The following is a 22950-nucleotide window of genomic DNA, read 5'->3' as shown; positions in this document are numbered from 1 at the left end:
AGAGCCAGACCAGCTCCTCCTGCTGTCAAGCTTGCCTGCCTCAGATCTACCACTCAGACAATGCAATCTGTTCACGTTTCACATCTTTTGTTTCTTAATTTTATTTTATGTGTGTTGGTGTTTTGCCAGTTACAGACAATTGTGGGTGCTGGGAATTGAACCTGGATCCTCTGGAAGAGTAGTCAGTGCTCTTAACCATTGAGCCATCTCTCCAGTCCCCTATGTACTGCATCTTAATGGAAAGTTTAATAGGGGTTGTGGGGTATAAAAACATGAAAACCCTAATCAGGAGATGACAAGTCAGAAAGGTAGGCAGGAGCCAGAGCTGGCAGCACTAAGTGGTAGTCTAAGGATGGGCTCTGGCAGATGTTATGTTCAGGCCTCCTGCCTCAGGATCCAGAAGGCCAATCTCTAAGGAGCAAGATTCCAGGTCTTCTGGCTGCCGTCTGCGTCACTAGAAGAAACCCGAGAGCCGGAAAGTCAAGGCACTTATCCCGTGATCTCTCTTTTTCAAAGATATGGTTCTAGCAGGATTTATGTTCTTCAACTGAGGATCCTGTTCCAGTCACACCCACTTTTCCTCCACTGTATCTGGGATAGGAGCATGACTAGGTACAGTCAGTCCTGACAGTCTCTTGGTGCTCTACTATCCATTACAGGGTCATTCACACAACTGTAAACAATCCCTTTACTTAAGGTCTCTTGTTAACCTCTGAGTGTACTGGTTGCTTCCTGTAGCAGCTGAATACCATTAATTTCCTTTTTAAAGTTGGCACAAAGATGAAGGCAGAATAGATTTAGGAGACATTTGATAAAAAGAAATAGGCTAGCGAGATGGCTCAGAGGTTAAGAGCACTGGCTGATCGTCCAGAGGTCCTGAGTTCAATTCCCAGCAATCACGTGGTGGCTCACAACCATCAGTAATGAGATCTGGTGCCCTCTTCTGGCCTGCAGGGATACATGCAGGCAGAACACTGTATACAGAACAAATCTTTTTTTTTTTTAAAAAAAAACAAAACAAACTATCTAGTATAGCCAGGCAGTAGTAGCACACACCATTAATCCCAGAACTCAGGAGGCAGAGGCAGGTGAATCTTGTTCGAGGCAAGTTCAATGCCAGCCTAGTTTACAGAGCAAGTGGGTTGTTGTTGTTGTTGTTGTTTGGTTTGTGGGGGGCGGGAGGGTTTCTCTGTGCAGCCCTGGCTGTCCTGGAACTCACTCTGCAGACCAGGCTGCCCTTGAACTCAGATCCACCTGCCTCTGCCTCCCGAGTGGGATTAAAGGTGTGACCACCACCATCTGTATGTGTTTAATCTTTTTCAACAACACACATTTGAATGCCTGAAATTCAGAAACTCGGAAAATTGGTATGAAGGCAGGCACAGTGGCACATGTTATGTAGTTTGGAAGGCTGAGGTGGAAGAATCATTTCAGCAATGAGTTCAAGGTTAGCCTGGACAACATTGTAAAGGGACATTGGGGAGGAAGTTGAGGAGAAAATACTGGAAAAACGAGGAAGCAACTGTTCTGTAGGGGTGAAAATGCAATAGGATACAGTCACTTTGTTTTTGTTGTTGGTTTGGCTTGGTGCTTTAAGACAATCTCATTTTCTAGCCTAGGCTGGCCTCAAACTTAAGGTGATTCTCCTGCCTCAGTTTCCCAAGTGCTGGAGTTAGAGGTATAAGCCAAAACATCAGGCTGATACAGCCACTTTGAAACACAGTTTGTCATCTTTTTTTTTAATATTTATTTATTTATTATGTATACAATATTCTGTCTGTGTGTCTGTCTGCAGGCCAGAGGAGGGCATCAGATATCAGTTCAGATGGTTGTGAGCCACCATGTGGTTGCTGGAATTGAACTCAGGACCCTTGGAAGAGCAGGCAATGCTCTTAACCTCTGAGCCATCTCTCCAGCCCCCCACAGTTTGTCATCTTATACAGTTAAATAAATATATACCTTTTCCGAGCTCACTGTGTGCAGCCTGGGCTGTTTGATGCCCCTTAATTAAGATAATGGAGAAGGTAAAACTATATGGACAAAAATAGATCAGTGGCTGTATGAGGCTGGAGATAGGGCTAAGATATAAAAGGACACAAGGGTGCGTGTGTGTTATCTGTATCTTAACTATAGCTGTGGTCACATGTTTGTCAAAACTTAACACTTTACACTAAAAGAGGGTAAATTTTACTGGTACATAAATTATCCTTCGAAAACTGAGGACATAGCCCATTTGATATATTGTTTGTCTAGCATGCACAAGGCTCTTCCCCTCCTGCACCCCCTTACCCCACACTGATACAGCTGACATGCCTGAAATACCAATACTTGGGAAGTAGGAAAATCAGAAGTCCAAAGTCATTACTGGTTACATTGGGAGTTTAGGATTATCCTCAGCAAACAAACTAAAAATAAAATTGCATTTCAACAAATGGCAGTAATGTTCTAAGCCTAAATAACTTAAGAAACTGTAGTGTCCTAAAGAGAAAGAAACATGAACCAATTCTAATCTGATGCCTGGTTTTATTAATAAAGCTTTATTGGAACACAGTCACACCCACCCATTTACCAATTCTTTTAAATTATTATTTATCTTATGAGCATTTTGCCTGCATATATGTCTGTGCATCATATTCATGCCTGTGAAGGCCAGTAAAGGTATCAGATCCCCTGGAACTGGACATATGGAGGGATGAATTGAACTTTAGTCCTCTGGAACAAAAGCCAGTGCTCCCAACCTCTGAGCCATCTCTCCAGCGCCTTCCCCACCCTTCCCACCATTTACCCATCCTGTTATTGTTGCTCTAAGCTACAGCAAGCAGTTCAGTAGCAGTAACAGGCCACAAGGACCCACAAAGCCTAAAATAGTTAAAGCAGGCCTTTTAAACAAAAGATTTGCAAATCCATGCCCCATCCATGGGTTTATACAGTACAGGACAAAGTATAGTCATGAAGGTGATGGTGTCCAGGAAAGAATATTCTACCTGTGTGGAAGTCACATATTCTGAGTTAGTGGCAGTTGTCATTCGGCAGCTCACAGAGGAGTGAGACCTTAAGTCAGAAGACGCCTGTGAATCCTTCTGTCTATGGTTACACTAAGTACCCACACACCAGGTTAAAAGTCAAAATGGATTCATGCTAAAGTTATACCTTTTTCATTCCGGTTACATGTCGCTGAGTTTAAACTAGACTGTTATCTCACTTTCTCAGACATTAGATTAGAGAGGGAACAGGTAAATTTCCCCAAAAGATCAGTGTCAACTAGCATGACAATAGAGACTTCTCTGCCTCAACCCTTCGGTAAAAAAGGAAACCCAAAGCTATATGATGGTAGCCAGTTGTGATTACAAAGAAAATAAAAACTACTCGCTTTTAGTTTGTTTTCTTCAGCCTTTTTCTTTTTAATTAAAAACAAAAACAAAAAACAACAAGAAAGAAAAAAGAGTTTGTGGTGTTTTGCCTGGGTTTATGCTGTGCAGCACCTGCATGCTTGGAGCTGAAATTAAGAGATAGCTGTGAGACGCTGCTGGAACCAAATCCTGGTCCTCTGCAAGAGCAGCCAGTGCTCTTGACCGTGGAGCCCTCCCTCCAGCCCTGTAGCGCTTTTCAAACTCTAACCAGCCTCTTCCGGGCTCACTGAGACACTCACCCTGCTTCAAGGAATGAATTGTCACCTGACTCTAGAACTGAAAATAAAGCCACCTGTGAAAGTTAAACTAAATTATTGTAATTCTGTTCTTTATAATGTTGGGGTTGTAATAGGTAAAAGGGCTAAATCCTGTATTTCCCATACTTCCTTGTATCTCTATGAGGTATATCTCATGAGATAAACAGAGAAGGTACAGTTTGTCAAAATTTGTGGATTTTTTTTTTTTCCAAGACAGGGTTTCTCTGTGTAACAGCCCTGGCTATTTTGGAACTCACTTTGTAGACCAGGCTGGACCTCGAACTCAGAGATTCACCTGCTTCTGCCTCTACAACTTGTGGAATTTTTTTTTTTTTAAAGAAATAGAAATAGGAGGTCTACAGGAAAGGCTCAGCAGTCAAGAGCACTTGTTCTTATTGCTGGGAGAATACCTGATCACACAACAGCTTCCTGCAGCATAATGAGACATTGTCTATAGCCGCGGGGAATACCATGTCACGACAAGACAGGCATTTCATCAAATCTATTTTAAGGTGTGACAGGGCACAGTGGCATATGCCTGGAGTCACAGAGCTCAAGTGGAGACTTCAGCGTTCAAGGCCAGAGCAGCTACATATTAAAGTCAGACACACACACACACACACACACACACACACACACACACACACACGATAAACACCACAGGGCTGGAGGTGGCACCCGAATAGGAAGCTGCAGGGTGGAAATGCTTTAAGAGCCCTGAACTGGAGAGAAAGACAAGTGATAAGAAAGGCCTCCATTTCGTGCATAGCAAGGCCCCTCTTAAATGGCAGCCCACTTCTGTCTCTCAGGACATTTCAGTCAGAGGTTCCTTCCTTCCTATGCTCCTTCTTTCCCTTCCTCCTTCCTACTTCCCTTACTCTCTCTTTTTGAGACAAGAATCTAACTCATGGCAACTCATCTGCCTCGGTCTCTTGTGTGCTGGGATTGCAGGCCTGAACTCTTCAGATGGACTTACATTCTCAGGAATCCTCCTCCATAAGAACACTCACGAGTGTCCTAGGTCGTGGGCACTCAATCACAACCCACGCTGACTTGGGTTAGCCACACTGTTGGAGAGCCAGTGAGACACCAGCAGGATGAAAGGACATTAGGACTGAATTTCTCAGTCAACAGCTCGTAAGCCCAGAGTGAAAGAGCAGGATTCAGTAACTGGACAGGGCAATGGGACCTGCGCCATAGCTCTTGGCCCTGGGAAGAGGCATCGTATGCTGAACTGCCTGGAGGCCATTAGGTGATAACCAAACCCAGTTCCAGAAGCCCACAGGCTGCCAAGGAGAGCAGATCAGCATAAGATCAAACATTAAAATACTGAGCTTTTTGTTTGTTTGCTTGTTTTTTTAGGGGTCTTTTTGTTTGTAATTGAACTGCACAGTTCCTAAAGTGTGACCTCTGCAGATGATGAAATCTACTGCAATATCACAGGGCTGGGCTCACCTGCGGGGAACCTTTAAGACTGCCACCCAGCAGAAGACTTCCTGATGAAGAACAAGTACATCCCACTGGCCTCCAGGGTCAGTCCGAGTGGGTTTTCGATGACCGTCAGAAAAGCCTTATAAAACTCGCCTAAACTACGGGGACAACGGCCTCTCTGCCCGCTGTCCACTCTCACCCCTCGAGAGTATTTGGGTTTTATTACTCTGTAATAAAATGCCTGTCTTTGACACTACATTCTGTGTTTCATCTGAATTCTTACAATGGTCAAAAGGACCAGGGAAGTAAGGGAGTCCAGTCAGAGATCCCAGTGACAACACTGTTTGGCCAACAGTGGTTACGACACAAGCTTGGAAAACACCATTGTTAAGGTAGGTCTTACTACTCAAGATATCTGGGGCCATCGGACAAGCTCAAAGCCATTTTTTGGGATCATGAGAGACATGACCAAATTATTACCACTACCTCATCTGACACTGAGCCATCAGGTTCCATCCAAACTGACTTAGACCAGACCACCCCAGGAAGTATGAGAAATACACATTTGTCTTAAGTTCTTGGATTTTGAGGCTGTTTGTTATACAGTAAGAAATTACCTAATATACTTCATAACAACTAAACTCCTACAACCTTCATAGGCTCCACCCCACAGTCCAGCCTGTTCTGGTCTGCTCACCTGGTTTAACAATAGCCCAATTAAGTGGAGGTCCAGGGCTGCATACAAGCTCTGTTCTTACTATCCATTACACTTTCGATCAAACAGCTTGGATGCCTTCAATTTATATCAGTCTTGGAGACTGAACTCAGGGCTTCACTAAGCGTTCTACCAGCCTACATGGGTGCTGTGAACTGAACCCAGGTCCTCTATAAGAACAGCAAGTGCTTTTTAACAGCTGAGTTGTCTCTCCAGCCCCAGAACAGTGAAAGTTAAATAATAATAATAATAATAATAATAATAATAATAAGGCTTGAAACACTTGCTTATCTGCATGAGCCTGGGTTCAATTCTGAGCAAAGCAAGAAAGAGTGACAATCCCAAAGTGTGCAGAGGACATGGAAAAGATGGAAATCTCCTATGTTTATGGTGGAGGTATAAAGCAATACAATCGCCAGGCAGTGGCGGCACACACTTTTAATCCCAGCACTCGGGAGATAGAGGCAGGCAGATCTCTATGAGTTTGAGGCCACCTGGTTTACAGAGTGAGTTCCAGGACAGGCTCCAAAGCTAGAGAGAAACCCTGTCTCGAAAAAACAACAACAACAAAAAGATAAAACAATAGAACTACTTCAGAAATTAAGAGTTTTTTGTTTGTTTGACACAAGGTCTTTCTACACAGCCCCGGTTGTCCTGAAACCTACTATGTAGACCAGGCTGGCCTCCAACTCAACAGAGATCCACTTGCCTCTGCCTCCTGGGTGCTGGAATTAAAGGTGTGTGCCTCTGTAACACCTGGCTCCTGTCTTTACTGTTGGCATTCATAAGCAGGGATCTAAGGGCATAGAGCAACCTGCTTACTCTTCGCAATTCCAGACACGTAATCAAGCTAAATGGGCATGGAATTAAAAATTAATTCCTATAACACAAAGAAATGCCATGGAAGCTAACTTGATCAGCATAGAGACAAAGAGAACCAAGAGAACAGAGTTTCTGAAGAAATGACTTCTAGCTGGAACCAGTATCTAGGGTCTTAGCGCTAAGGTGACAAGCCCATCAGGACAAAGCTCTGCACTCAGAAGTGTGAGCCAGGGCCCACTGGCATGGAGACAGACCCTCGATCCTATTTTAAAACACTGTGACACTAGCTGAGCTCGTTATAAGCTGTTTCAGGTGCTTTTGTATAAGACAACACCTGTAATTTACGCAAACAGACTCACTAAAACAGACTCATCAAGCACAGGCCACAGGCCAGGATCAGGCAAAGAACCAGACACAGCTTCTGCTCTTACACAGGGTACCACTTACAGGAGTGGGCAACAACCTAGCAACCACATAAGCATGTCACGACAATTTAAGCCAAACGCTATAAAGAAAACAAGGTACAGTAGGGTTAAAACTGCGGTCATATAAAGAAGGACTAAATGAGAGCGCCATGGGGGTGCTGCATACCTTTAACCCCAAGACTTGGGAGGTACGGCAGGGAACTGAAGGAGTTCAAGGACAATCTAAGCTACCGGGTGAGCCTAAGGACACTGATGATATTTATGCCACACATTTTAAGTTCCATAAGAGAAAGGCACCATCTACATGGGTTTGAATGTGATGAAAAACTCTGGTCCTGGCATCCCAGTGAATAAATAAGCAGAGCAGTTCAATGCCATTAAAATGCTGGATTCAAGCCCAGTACAGACACATCGACACACCAACACACACTGACACACACTCACACACACACCGACACACACTGACACACAAACACACCGACACACCAACATACACGGACACACATTCACACACACACCAACACACACGTACATCTTTAGTTCCCACACTAATGTGGTACAGGCAGGCCAATTTCTGTGGGTTCCAGGCCAGCCTGGTCTACATAGTGAGACTGTCTTTAAAAGAAAAAAAAAAAAAAAAAGGTGCCGGGTGGTGGTGGTGGTGCACGCCTTTAATCCTAGCACTAGGGTAGCAGAGGCAGGCCAGCCTGGTCTACAGAGTGAGTTCCAGGACAGGCTCCAAAGCTACACAGAGAAACCCTGTCTCCAAAAAATAAATAAATAAAATCCAAAACAAAACAAAACAAAAACCAAAAAGGCTAGTTTGGAAGTGGGGAGATGGCTCAGTGGTCAAAGCTCCTGCCATGTAATCATGAGGACCTGGACTTGAGTTCAGATCCCCAGAACCCGTATTAAGCTGGTCTTGATAGTATTATAATTCTAGAATTCCTATGGGGCGACAGGAGGCAGAGACAAGAGAATCTTCAGAAGTCTGTGGCCAACTAGCCTGGCATTTGTAATAGTGAACAAGCGAACCTGTCTCAAGATGGAAGGCAAGAACCAACACGCGAGGTTATCCTCTGACCTCCACGTGTGCCCTGGCACTCACTTACACTTTACACACGCACACTGGGCAGCCTAACCTGCTAGGTGAGTTCAGGTCAGTGGGAGACCTGTCTGAAAATAAGGTAGAAGGCATTGGAGAAACGATACTGCTAATTACAGGGCCAAGCTCATCCCACTCCCGTCTGCAGCGTCTGATGGTCTCTCCCACCTCCACGACAGATTTCTTTTCTTGGCTTCTAGAACACAAATGCCTGCTGATTTGGCTCCCATCCATTTCTCAGACCCTCCCTGCTAGTTTCTCCTGATAACCAATGTAACTAACTACCCAGACCATTTCTCTTTTCTATTTACACCCCCTTGATGAGTCTGCCAAGTCTCATGACTTTAAATACCATCTATTCCCTAGTGACTCCTAAAGTCGTCAGCTACAGCCTTTCCGCTTGGGGTTCAGACCAGTATAATCAACTACCTATCTGACACCTCCACTTGGATGCTGCATCTGAAACTTAAGGCATACAGAACAACACAGTTTCTAATCCTTTCATGGTGGCTTCATCACTGAAATTGGGAACATAAATCTTCCAATGGCTCAAGTCAAAACCTTGGAGTTATCTTTGCTTCCTTCCCACACTTGCTATCTTTTCCATCAACAAATCTTTTGCCAACTCTCTGCCTTCTGACTTCATCCTGAATCTAAATACTTTGCACTTTCAGTCACCATCACCTAAGTTCAGGTACCCACTCCCCCTACATCACTGCAACAGCCTAACTGGTTCCCAGCTTCTACCCTGTCTCCCCACGTTACACTCCCAATCTACTCTCAGGGCACCAAGAGTGACCCGATTAAAGTGTAATTCAGATCAAATTACGTGTCCAAACATTTTCTCGTGTGACCTACAAAGCCTTACGCCTTTCCTGCCACCTACTTTCCCGTTCTGACCTCATTTACCAAGCCAGATACAACGTTCACCGCTGTGTGCAGCTCAGACAAGCAGGGGCTCCGGTCTCAGGACCATGACATTTGAGATTTGCTCTGTTCTACAGAAACTCACTTACCTTCCCCTTCCTTTCAGGTCTCTACTCAAACATGGTCTTTTCCCCCTTCCTATTTCTTTAGTACTGGGGAACTGGCCTGAAGCCTCATACATAAGGGGCAAGTGTTCTATTAATGATCTGTTTCCTTTTTAAACACAGTTCTGTAAGAACAGGTTTATGGTTATATTGTTGCTGCTGTTGTTTTATCTGTCAACCTATTAGAATTTATGCTCCCTGGGAACAAGGAATTTGGGGGGCCTGTAGCAGTCTGTTTTTTTCCAGTGTTTTATCACTGATACTTAGTATATAACAAATGTTTAATAAATATGCTCTGGAAAAAAAGAGAAAAAGATTTCGGACCTTGTTCGCACATAGTCAAGAAAGCAAGACACATTTACTGAGCTAATAAAAATTTTGTTATTTACAATTTTGGCTAGAGAAATGGCTCACTGGTTAAGGGCACCTGCAAAGGGCCTGGGCTCAGCTCCTAGCATCCACATGGTAGCTTACAATAGCTGTCTGTAATTTCAGTTCCAGGGGATCTGACAATGCCCACTTTTAATGTCCTAGGGCACTAGGCATGAAACCTGGTGGACGGATATACATGCACACAAAATACTTGCACATATGAAATGAATAAATACAGTCAGGTGTGGTAGTGCACACCTTTAAGTCCAGTACTCAAGAGACAGAGGCAGAGGATCTTTGAGAATTCCAGGGCCTGATCTACATAGGAGAGGCTAACCAGGGTTCCTTGGTGAGACCATGTCTCAAAAACAAACGAAACGACAACAAAAACCCAAGTTTAAAAAAAAATTAAAAACAATATATATAGAGATGGGCATAGTCATTCATCCCTGTAATCATAGTACTTGAGAAGCTGAGGCAGGAGGATTCTGAATTCCAGTCCAGCCTAGGCTACATGTTGAGACCCTATCCACATATATACACAAAACCCAAAGATAAACAAAAGAAAAGCTGTGTATAACCCAGTAGGGTCGTGGGATAAGCACACAAATGTAATAATAAGATCTCCAGCTACAAAATTAGGTACGAGGCCGCTACTCAGTTGGCAGAGCCCCTGAGCAGCGCGCATGAAGCATGGTTCTACTTCTACCTAACACTGCATAAAAACAAGGTGTGGTGGCTTAATTCCAGAATTTAGGAGATAGAGACACAAGAATCAGAGTTCAAAGTTACCCTTGTCAACATAATGACTTCTAGGCGGCCTGGATTGCATGAGACCCTGCCTTTCAAAAAAAGAGAGGGAGATATGGAAGAAGAGAAGGAAGAAGAAGTAGTGAGGGAGGAGGGGGAGGGAAAGAGAGATTTCCAGGTAGGCGCGGTAGTTTATGCTTGTAACCCAAATGCTCAGTGCCACTATAAATCCCTGTTTCAAACAAAACAAGGCAAACAGCTTAGTCAGTAAAGTACTCGCTGCATGACTGTGAGGATCTGTACTTAGTTCTCCAATATCCATGTAAAAGCTAGGGGGTGCCACTATGCCCCTATGTTAGTCCCAGTGCCGAGAAACCAAAGACAGGAAGGTCCTGGGCTTGCTGGCCAGCTAGTCTAGCCAACTTTGTGAAATTGGGGTTCAGTGAGAGACCTTGTCTCAAAAATAAAGTGGAAACTAAACGAGGAGACTCGCTGTGATCAACCTGACCTCCATGCACGCACGCACGCACACACACACACACACACACACACACGTATGTACACAACACACAAACATATCCACTTTGTGAAACTGAGGTTCAGTGAGAGACCTTGTCTCAAAAATAAAGTGGAAACTAAACGAGGAGACTCACTGTGATCAACCTGACCTCCATGCACACACAAACACACAGACACACACATGTATATACATAACACACAAACATATTCACATGTATACACAAACACACAAACATATCCACACACACAAACATATCACATGTATACATATACACAAACATATCCACACATATATATACAACACACAAACATATCACATGTATACACATACACAAACATATACACACGTATATACACAACACACAAACATATTCACATGCACACACACAAACATATCCACATGCACACACACAAACATATTCACATATATACACACACAAACATATCCACATGTACACACAAACATATCCACATATATCCACAGACATATCCACATGTACACACAAAGACAGACAAACATATCCACATGTACACAGACACAGACACAGAGTTTATGTCCTCAGCTTGAGTAGTCTGGAACAGAATCTGGTTTAGTGTTCAGGAAAGGAAACAAGCATCAGATGACAGCAAACTGAGGACTAGGAAGAGGAGCTGACCCTCCACCCACCCCCGTGTCTTATATTGCAACATGAGCTCTCAAGAGCATGTCCTTCATCCAGAACCACTTCTACAACTCTGACCCCTCCTTCCCAGCACATGAGCCACACCACCTTAGCCCTCCTTGCAGTTAAGTTCCTTCTCCTACCAGAAAAGAGCACCATATGTCAGTCAAAGTCTGTGTTTAAAGGCCGCAGACCAAAATAAAGGGAGGAAAGTAACCGAGGACGCAGACAAACGCTGACGACTCAAATTTAACCAGTTTAAAAGAAACATGGCAACAGCGAAGCCTCCCTGCCCCAGCAGTCTGTCACCACTCCCCAACAACTGGACATCCTGGTGTCACCTGAATTCACCACTACTTTGACCTCCAAAGGTACCCAGGACTTTTCCTAGCCGAAGGGAAACACCGTAGGCACCAAATTTCTTGACAATGCTCACACACAGCTACGCAGTGGGGCAGGACACTTCCTATCTCTCTGCACTTGGTCTGATACATGCATGGCCCAGGCTAGCCACTATCTTCGCTTGTCTCCTTCGGTCCATGTCACTTCCTCTGCCTGTAAAACTCTTCTCTAACCCCTCAGAACTGTCGGCTCTTCACTGAAGTACCACCTCCTCAGAGAGCCTGTGTCCTTGGCTGGAAGGAGTGGTTGTTTAGTGTTCCCACAGCACCCTGGGCTTTGTCTTTCTCAGAGATCACACGTCAAGCAGTCAGAAGGGCAGGACGCGGCCTTGCTCGCACACCACTGTATCTCTAAAAAAAACAGCCCAGCTCTGACAAGGAGCGGAGGCTGCAGAAAGACCCAGTCACTGAACAAATGTGAGATAAGGAAATCAAATCAGCCTGTGAGGGTGCCACGCTCTTAATTTCTTCTTTGTCTTTTTGACTTTAGATAAATGATTATTTTTAAAACTTAAGAGTGAGAACTAAGCCAGGCGGTGGTGGCGCATGCCTTTAATCCCAGCACTTGGGAGGCAGAGGTAGAGGCAGGTGGATCTCTGTTTGGGCTGGGGAGATGGCTCAGTGAATAACAGCGCTTGTCACCACATCTGACAACCTGAATTCAACCCCTGGGGCCCACATGGATGAAGGGGAGAACTGAAAAGTTGTCTTCTGACTTCCACATAAAAATATGGCATGTGCCGCGCGGTGATGGCTCATGCCTTTAATCCCAGCACTCAGGAGGCGGAGGCAGGCAGATTGCTGTGAGTTCAAGGCCAGCCTGATCCACACAAAGAAATCCTGTCTCTGAGAAACCAAAAAAGAAAACCAAGAGATGAAGCTAGATATGGTGGTGCACAATTATAATCCCAGCCTTTGGGAGGCTGAGGAAAGAGGATCACTGAGTTTTAGGTCAGTCTTGGCCACACAGCAAGACTAGATTAGAAGAAGTAGAAGAGGAGGAGAAGAAGAAGCCAGGCTGATCTCTGTGAGTTCAAGGCCAGCCTGGTCTACAGAGCGAGTTCCAGGATAGCCAGGACTATCCTGTCCAGGAGAGACCGTCTAGAAAAAAAAAAAAAAACCCTAAACCATAACAAACACACACACACACATCTACACAAAGGAGAAGTCTGGTATGGTGGTGCACACCTTTGATCCCAGCATTTGGGCAACAGAGGCAGGCTGAGACCAGCCAGAGCAACATAGAGAACCGGTATAAAAAAAGAAAACAAAACAAAACAAACAAACAAAAAATAACCAAAAAAACAACAACAAAAAGAGGCTGGTGAGATGGCTCAGGGCTTGGTGGCACTTGGTGTCAAGTATGACAATCTAGTTTGCTATCTGGGACTTGCATGGTAGAAAGACAAGACATGCACCTCTCACCACAACATATGCCCAGGCACAGACAGACAGACAGAAACACAAACACACAGAAACAAAACAAAACAAAGCAACAACAACAACAACAACAAAAACCCAGAAGCAAAAAGGAAGGGAGGAATGAGGAAGGAAAAGGGAGTGGGAAAGAACTGGGAAGGGACGGGAGGGGAAGAGTTAGAATGCAGGTATTGACTCTTGCCAATTTGTTTTCATTAATATTATCTATGTGAACAGTGCCTGCACTGAGTCTATGACATGGTCACATATTTCCGCCTTCCCACTGGAAGCAAAACCAAAAGCAGGACAAAGGAAAGAGAAGCCATTTCCACTAGCAGTGGCGGTGATAGGGCAGTGGCTTGAGACGCAACCACCACCTCAGAGCACAGAGGCACCCACTCTCCACTCCACTCCTCTGTAAACAGGACACCAAGGACCAGCCCAATGACCTAGTCCGTGAAGCATGAACACCCTATGCGCCAAGGGTCAGCTAACTGGGCCATAAAGGAGAAGTAAATAGAACACCCACAGATGCATTTAGTTTGCTATTAGGTTACAAAGCTTCAGCTACTAATAAAAGCATTCCTCTGCCAGCTCTATCAGATCTTTATTGGTTTGTTTGTTGCTTTTCTTGTTTGGTTTTTTTGAGACGGGGTTTCTCTGTGTAACAGTCCTAGCTGTCCTGGAATTCACTTTGTAGACCAGGCTGGCCTGGAACTCAGAGATCCGCCTGCCTCCCAAGAGCTGGGATTAAAGATGTGAGCCACAACTCCTGACTACTGTTTAAGTCACATTTATTTATTTGTTGTTTGTTGTGCGCACTTGTGGAGGTAGAGACAACTTACAGGAGTTGGTTCTCTCCTACTATGTAGGTACTAGGACTCAGACTCAGGTTGTCAGGCTAGCAACAGTGCCTTTACCCACTGAGTCATCTAACTGGCTCTTTAAAATATATCCATAAGAAGCTGGGCATGGTGCACATGACTGTAATCCCAGACTCAGGTGACAAAGGCTAGAGAACTAACTGCCAGGAGTCTGAGGCCGGGTGGGTTACATACCAACTATCAGAGCAGCCTGGGCAACAGAGTAAGATCCTGTCTTAAGGCACACACACACAAAGACATAGACACATGAAGACAGACACACAGACATGCATACAAACATGAATACAAACACACACACACTCACAGAGACGAACAGACACACACAGAGACATGAAGACACAGACACACTCACAGACAGACACATGCACACAGACATGAAGACAGACAGACAGTTGGACACACACAGCAGCAGCAGCAGAGGGACTGGGGATGTAGTTCAGTTGGTTCAGTAACTGCCTAGCACGTTTGAAACCCTGTCCGATTCCCAGCACTACATAAGCCCTATGACATGGCCCACATCTGTAACCCCTGCTCCCAGGAGATGGAGGCAAGTAGATCAGAAGTTCATCAAAAGCTGGTTATAGCAAACATGAGGACAACTTGGGTAACAGGAGGCACTTTCTCCAAAAAAAGAGACAGTAACATTTTTTTTTCCTGATATTGCTCCAATAGTGAGTACTCGGCTGACACCAGCCCAGGAACATTCTCAGCCCTTTCTCTCCGAGCAGTTCAATCTAATCCCTCAATTTTATCCTGACTTCCAGTCTCCAGCCCCCGCAACGCAGCTCCAGCTCCACCTCAGGCTCCACTCTTCTAAGGATCCGCTGGAAATTCCCGCTGGCTGTCTCCCAGCTGCCTCCAACTGGAATTCCTCTTCCCTCAAACCCGAAGGTCCTCCTGTGCCCCCTCCCCCCAACAACACAGTCGCCAGAGTTCTTTCCTCTTCATGTCCTACCATTTTTAATCACAGAATCAGGCATGTCAGGACCTGGGGCACACAGGAGTGATTCAAACAGGCCTCGTCCCTGGAGTTCAGTTTCCATTTCTTGCTTGGCCCTAGCTGAACAGAGATGATTTGGGAACCTGGCTGTGGTAAACCACATGGTAACAAACACTGGTTTATCTTTAAGGCACTGAGGGCAAACTCTCCAGCAATGCGCTTGTCTCACCAACCCTAGACCCGAGTATGTCATATAGTTTGGGTTTACCTGTGGTGTCAAAAACAAGGTGAGTTTTCATTTATGATGCTTTTCAATGGACAAACTTCAGGTTTTCACTTTTTTGTTTGTTTTTGCTTTTGAGACAAAATCTGAATACATAGCCTTGGCCTGAAGCTCACTACGTAAAGCAGGCTGGCCTTGAACTCACAGAGGTCCTCCAGCCTCAGCCTCCCGACTGCTGGGTTACAGACAGGAGCCACCACAGCCACTTCTGGTGCACTTGTATGCAGAGCTCTGCACCAGGGCCAGCAAAGCGGCTCAGTGGGTAAAAGCACTCACTCTCATACAGATCTGAGTTGCATTCCCAGAATCAACATGGCAGGAGAGAACTGCCAGGTCCAAAAAGCTATCTGGGTGCCTATTTGCATAGCAAAAGTGCATGCTGGCCTTCAGAGCTCCTCAGCTCTTCTCACCCCTAAATTTCTCCAGCTCCTGGGCTTCCCTTCCCCAGATTCTCACTCCCTTATAACCTTATTACGCAGCCATGTTCTCTTTTTTCCTCCTCTCTGGCTCTGCCTCCCTCTCCTCTTCTCTCATGGCCAGGTCCAGTCTGCTGGCCATGTTTAATCTACGACTTTCTCTCTATGCTCTGGACTCTTTCAGATACCTCTGGCTGTACTCTCCCTCATGTCTACAATAAAAACCTTCTCTTCAACTATACCTTGGAACTGTCGTGTCCTCAATTAATACCGCTAGGGCCAAAACCCTCACTTTATACAAGAACCAACTCCCACACGCTGTCCTCTGACCTCCACACTTGCACTGTGGCATGTGCATGCCCAGAGGCACACACATGTACACGCAAATGAAGTAAATAAGAAAAATTTGCTTACTAGCAGGGCCATAACTATGCTTAGAGCTAGCCTCTAGCTCAGCAGTTCTCAACCTGTGGGTCACAACCCCCGTAGGAAGTCAAACGACCCTTTCACAGGGGTTGCATAGCAGATATCTTGTATGTCAGATAATACATTACCGATTCTTTTGTTTTGTTTTGAAGACAGGGTTTCTCTGTAGCTTTGGAGACTGTTCTGGAATTCGCACTATAGACCAGGCTGGCCTTGAACTCACAGAGATCCACCTGCCTCTGTCTCTGCTTCCCTAGTGTTGGGATTGAAGGCGTGAGCCACCCCACTCCCCGGCACATTATGATTCATAACAGTAGGAAAATCACAGCTGTGAAGTAGCAATGAGAATCGTTTTATGGCTGGGGTCCTCGCAGCATGAGGAGCTGTATTAAAGGCTACGGCATTGGGGGTTGAGAAGCACTGCTCGAAATGGTAGCTAGGTGACACCTAGCTAACCAACGTGGTCACATTTTTTTCTTTTTGCCACACCACCCCTTTTATTTGGTTGCTATGTAATGAAGGGCCAGCTGTAAAACACAGGTTACAAACAGAATGTGCCTAACTGAAAATACTCATTCACTGAATACTGTTTTTCTGTGCCTGTTTAAATGATGTTTTGTCCACTATTGAGACTCTATACTCCTTCAGGACAAAAACCATATTTTCAGTATTAATCAGATACTAAGTCCCTGGAACTTCATACTTACAAATACATTGCAGAGAACAGTTCTTTATAATCTGGTAATTACTTAGAAGCATTTAAATGTTTTCTGGATAGCAATCAATATATTAGGGAATATTAGAAACCCTAAGCATTACAGGGCGGTGGTGGCTCATGCCTTTAATCCCAGCACTCGGGAGACAGAGACAGGTGGATCTTTGTGAGTTCAAGTCCAGCCTAGTCTACAGAGTGAGTGCCAGGTCAGGCTCCAAAGCTATGGAGAAACCCTGTCTCAACCGCCACCTCCCCCACAAAAAAAGAAAAGAAAAACAAAGAAACCCTAAGCATTGACAGGAGGATAGACTAATTTTAAAATAAAGAGCATATTTTAAAATAAACAGCATGTATGCTGGCTAGTTTTACAGCAACTTGACAGGCTTGAGAGATGGACCCTCAATTGAGAAAATGCCTTCATATGATAGGATTGTAGACAAGACTTTGGGGCATTTTCTTAAGTACTGACTGATGTGGGAGGAACCAGTCCACTGTGGGTGGAGTCAGGCCGGGCTGGTGAACCTTGGTTCTATAAGAAAGCAGCAGGTTGAGCAAGCCAGTTAGCAGAGGCATCCACCACCTCTGCATCAGCCTCTGCCTTCAGGTTCCTGCCCTGCTCGAGTTCCTGTCATGATTTCCTTCAACGATAAACAGTGATGTGGAAGTGTAAGCCAAATAAACCCTTTCCTCCCCAAGTTGCTCTGGTCATGGTGTTTCATCAGAGCAATAGCAACCCCGACTAAGACAACATGATCAAGATCAAGCCCAGCAGGGTGGCTCAGTGGGTAAAGCAGAGCTGCCCAACCTGACGAGCTGCCCAGCCTGATGAGCTGGGTCCAATTCCTAAGACCCACACAAAGGCAGAAAGAGAGAATCAATTCCAGAAAGCTGTCTCTGACTTTCACATGTCATGTGTGTGCCCGTACACAAACATCTCACACTCATGCACAGACACACACACACAGGCACACTTTTTAAAAATATTTATATCCAACAAAAATAATTCTGAAAGTAACATCATTTAAGGAAACAATATATTTAAGTATTTATTCCACTGCCCCCAAACAAAAGCTGGATCTCCTGAACACTACACACAGGAAAATAAACTCAAAAGACTGAAAAGAAACAGGCAGTATGGTTTGACCCCTTCTCCCTGACAATCTGAGAAAACCTAGCAGGTCAAACGTACCAACCCACCAGGTCCCTAGATGTGGGAGAATTGTCTGTATTCTGTCAATCATATTTTAATAAAACGCTGATTGGCCAGGCAGGAAGTACAGGTGGGTCCACCAAACAGGAAGTAGAGGTGGGGCGATGAGAACAGGAATATTCTGGGAAGCAGGAAGCTCCCTCTGTCATTCCTGCCCAGATAACCGAAGAAGCAACATGTGAGCTGTCACACTGAGAAAGGTACTGAGCCATGTGGCTAACATAGATAATGATAATGGATTAATATAAGTTACAGGATTAATAAGAAGCCTTACCTAATGGGCCAATCAGTTTATAACCTAATTTAGACTCCATGTGATTTTCCTTGGGAGTTGCCAGTTGTGGGGTACCGGGCAGTACAGAAACCCAACAAACCAGTCCTCATGTTACACCCAGAGCCACTGTCAAACGTGTTCCCTTCAGAAATAATCATTTTCTAGCATGTGCCGCCATGGGGCTGCAGAAGTCGCTAATCACACGGATTATCCTCTGCTTTGGAATACTGTCTAACCATGAGAACAAAGAGGTGTTGGGATGGTACAGCTCAGGTTAAAGCACTTGCCTAGCACGCACAGCCTCCAGTACCCTAGAAAACAAAATAAAGCAAAACCCACAGATCTGTGTGGTGGCGTACAACTTTAATACTAGCACTCAGGAGGCAGAGACAGGAGGATCTCTGTCAATTCTGAGGCCAACCTGGTCTATAGAGCGAGTTCCAGGACAGCCAGGGCTACAAAAAACAAAAGAAAAAAGAAATTATAATAGTATGGGAAGTCTGATTTTTTTTCTCAGTATCTTTTATTATAACTTTTCATAACTTCAATGGTTTTTTTCCCTTTTTCAATGGCCCCGGGACTGAACCCAGGACACGTACACACTAGGCAAGCGCTGTCCCTGAACCCAGGACATGCACGCACTCCCTCCTTCCTTTTTCTGAGATAGAGTCTCACCTATGTAGCTCTGGCTGTCCTGGAACTCACAAAGATCCTCTGCCTCTGCCTCCCAGGCGCTGTTTGGCCTGGCTGACTGCGATTTTACCTGCTATCCTCTCTGTCTCAGCTTCATCTTATCAGACAGCACTGCATGCCCTCTCTATTCACCTACAGGAAAACCAGAAAGGCAGTTCAGTGAAAGTAGATGCTATTAGTATTGCTGCTTTATCTGGCAAGGGCTCCTTGCAGTTGAACTGTCAAACACTAGTGATTACTTTATTGCAGGTCAGACTTGATAGCTGCCCTCAGTTACCCTGAAAATGGAGTGGGCGCTAAGCAATTATTTGCCAAAGGTTTCATTGCCATAGTAACTTAGAAACACCTGGAGAGTCTCCTTAAGTCCACCTTTCTCTGGGAAAAAAAATAGTGTCTGATTGTAGAACAACAACAACAAAAAGAACAAAAACAAAAAACCATAAACCCACGAACACATCCCAACCTAACAATGCCTCTGCAGCTAAGGGTACTTATTGCTAAGGCAGAGGACTAGGGTTCAGTTCCTAGCACCTACACACCAATTCACAGCCATCTATAGCTCTACTACCAGGAGATCTGACACCCTCCTCTGACCTTCATGGGTACCAGGCACACATATGGTGCATATGCATATATACATACATACATACATACAGGCAACACACACAAAATCAATCTCTTTTTTAAATGTTAGTTTTCAAGGTTTCTAACTGCTAAGTTATCTCTTCAGTTCCTAAATTTTAAAATTTTATGTGTATGAGTGTTTTGCCTACATGTATATCTGTGCACTGTGTGTGTGCCTGGTGTTCATCAAGGCCAGAAGAGGGCACTGCATCCCCTAGAACTACAGTTGCACATGGTTGTGAGCCGCCATGTGGGTGCTGGGAATCAGACCTGGGACCTCTGGAAGAGCAGCCAATGTTCTTACCCGCTGGCCCATATCTTCAGCCCCTCACCCAAAATATATCTTAAAAAACAAACAAACAAAAAAACCCAAAACAAAAAACAACTCATACTTGGGGCTGGAGCAATGGCTCATCAATTGAAAGTATCTGCTATTCCCTGAACCACCCATAAATCCAATTCCAGCGGTTCTGAAACTCTCTTCTTCAATGGCATCAGGCACACACTTGCATGCAAAATTTTTTTTTTTAAATTCTTACTTAAGGTAGGTATGGTGGGTCTTGACTTGGAAAACTGAGGCACGAGGATAGCTAAAGAGAGTTCCAGGCTGGCTTGGGTTACAGAGTGAGACCTTGGGTCAAAAAAAAAAAAAAAATAGGTGTATATATTTTTCTTGAGACAGTCTCAACCACATATGTAACACTGGCTGGCTGGCTGGGAACTTTGAACTCATGAAGATCAGTCTGCCTCTTCCTCCCGAGTGCTATGATTAAAGGTGTTTGCTACCATGCGTGGCTGCATATGTTTCTTTGAGACAAAAGCTCACTGAGAACTAAATTACTACAAAAAATCATATATAGGAATTTTCTAGGCTTTTGTTAATGTTGCTTGGTTTTTTTTATATTAGGTTTTTTTGTTTGTTTGTTTTTCAAGACAGGCTTTCTCTGTGTAACATCTCTGGCTGTCCTGGAACCCGTTTTGTAGACAGGGCTGGCCTTGAGCTCACAGAGCTCCACCTGCCTCTGCCTCCCAAGTGCTGGGATTAAAGGTGTGCGCCACCACCACCAAGCACCATCAAGTGTTCTTAACCCCTGACCCATCTCTATGGCCTCCTTTTTGCAGTTTTGATGTGGTTAATATGCAGCCCAGACTGGCCCAGAACTTGCCATTTTCCTACCTCTACCTTCTGGGTCCTAGGTATGCACCAACTTCACCCAGTTTGAATTTCTTCACACACGCACACACACACACAGGCCCAGGAGGTGGCTGATCAGGTAAAACTACCTGTTGGCAAGCCTGACAACCAAGTTCCACCCACAGGATCCATATAGTAGAACTAGCTGTCCCAGACCTCCAGTCACATGCACAAAATAAATTAATATAAAAAATATTACTGATATAGCCCAGTTCATACAGTGCATGCCTAGCAAGCACAAGGCCCTGGGTTTAATTCCTGCTGCCTTATAAAACCAGATACAGTGGTGCGCTCTCAAGTACTTCGGAGGTGAAGGCAGGAGGATCAGAAGTTTAGGGTCGCTGGGTGGTGATGGCGTATGCCTTTAATCCCAACACTCTGGAGGCAGAGGCAAACGGATCTCTGTGAGTTGGAGGCCAGCCTGGTCTACAGAGCGAGTTCCAGGATAGCCAGGGCTACACAGAGAAACCCTGTCTCCGAGAAAAAAACAAACAAACAAAAAAAAAAAAAAAAAAAAAAAAAACAAACCGCGGAGGGCAGGGGAATCTGCCAATAGAACTGTGTACAAAAACTTCCACTTCTTGGCCCCCAAACATGTTTTAAATTCATAGCCCTAAAGCATTAATTTTCTCCCGTTTTCTATAAAATGGGTGTCTTGACACTCTTGTGTTCTCTGGTGCAGTTTTTCAGAAGGAAATGAGTTTCCTTATCACAAATGAATCTAGCTTTACCCACTCAGAGACGATCATCTTTTCCTTATCACCATATATCATAGCAATGTTGTATCTTCTTTTTCTATTTTTTTCTATTTTAAGGGCTGTTTCTTTCAACTGAATGGTGTCTTCCATCAAGAAGTCTTTGTGCCCACAGATCCTCAGAGTAGTGCCTGAGCTGGGTTTCGACTTCTTCCTCATGTATTCTGTCCTTAGCATGACACGGGGAACAACGAACACAAACATACGATAACTTCCTTGCTATCTACCCAATGCAGTTTTATACCTTTATATGTCTGTCCTGCTCTTTAGATCCTGCTGCAGTCTGGAGGGTGAACTGTTCACATACCCATTCATAAATGCTCGCCTTCCGGCCCCATCTTTCCTCGCCATTCAGGTGTAATAGAGCCTTGACAGGAACACCTCATCTCATCTTTTGTCTCTCCAAATCCAGAAGTTTTTTGTCTTTTGTTTTTGTTTTTGTTTTTTTTTTCCTGAGCTACAAAAGTAGGCCAGGGCCAACCAGGACACAGCACTCGGTCGGGGCTGGCAGGGAAAACCAAACACTTCTGGGATGTTCCTTGTTTCAAGCTGTTACCTGAACACCAGTTTCTTACATATTTGCTGTCTGAAAATCCCATCTCATTTTGCAAGAGAATGGGCCAGCTACGCGACGAGTCCTTTGTCTGAAGTTCCCACACCTCACAAATTCTCATCCACAAAGCGCCCATCCTCACACAGGTATGGAGTGGACTGCTCCGCACTAGGCGCGGCAGCCTAGGCTTTCGCATCTGGATAGGGATGTGGTTAGGTTCAAGATCTTACCGGATCCAAAATTCTGCGTCCAAATGCGCAGGTCCTACCTCCGAGGTGGGGAAACGAATCCCAGTGCGACCCTCGTACTCCGTACAGGGCACATAATGGCATTTAGCACAGGCCTCCTCCAGTCCGGGCCCCGCGTATACTCGCCTCCAACCTCAGGAGCCGGGCGGTGGCAGAGGCCGGGCCAGCGCCCGCTCCCAGCCGCGCCATGCCCTCCTTCGCCCTCACCCGCCGCCGGCTGCCTCTCACCTGGCACGCTGGCATCGCCCGTCCAGAGCCGCATGCGAAACCATAGATCCCGACCGGTTTCGGAGGCCGCCAGTCCGCCCTGAGGGAGACTAGTGCGGATGCGCGGGCACCGGAATCCAGCTCACCGATACCGGGAACACGCCGCCCGGTTTCTAAGGAACAGGGGGCTCTAGAGGGGAGGGGCGGG

At 45.2% G+C, this 22950-nt stretch overlaps 1 protein-coding gene across 3 annotated transcripts in view; it reads right to left on the bottom strand.

Annotated features, from left to right (window-relative positions):
- Window positions 1-22950, bottom strand: part of Gfod2 (Gfo/Idh/MocA-like oxidoreductase domain containing 2) — a 42257-nt gene extending 19307 nt beyond the window's left edge. For 2 of the 3 annotated variants that reach the window (XM_085681663.2, XM_048437089.3), the window contains exon 1: window positions 22764-22950. The gene's annotated coding sequence lies outside the window, so the exon portion shown is untranslated. Of the gene's footprint in view, window positions 1-22517; window positions 22655-22763 lie in introns of those variants that run through there. The other variant, XM_085681662.2, reaches the window with a different exon arrangement.

Source organism: Myodes glareolus, chromosome 22 (genome assembly GCF_982192425.1).
Source record: "Myodes glareolus chromosome 22, mMyoGla1.1, whole genome shotgun sequence".
NCBI lineage: Eukaryota > Metazoa > Chordata > Mammalia > Rodentia > Cricetidae > Myodes > Myodes glareolus.
This window is presented reverse-complemented; position numbering and strand designations above follow the sequence as displayed.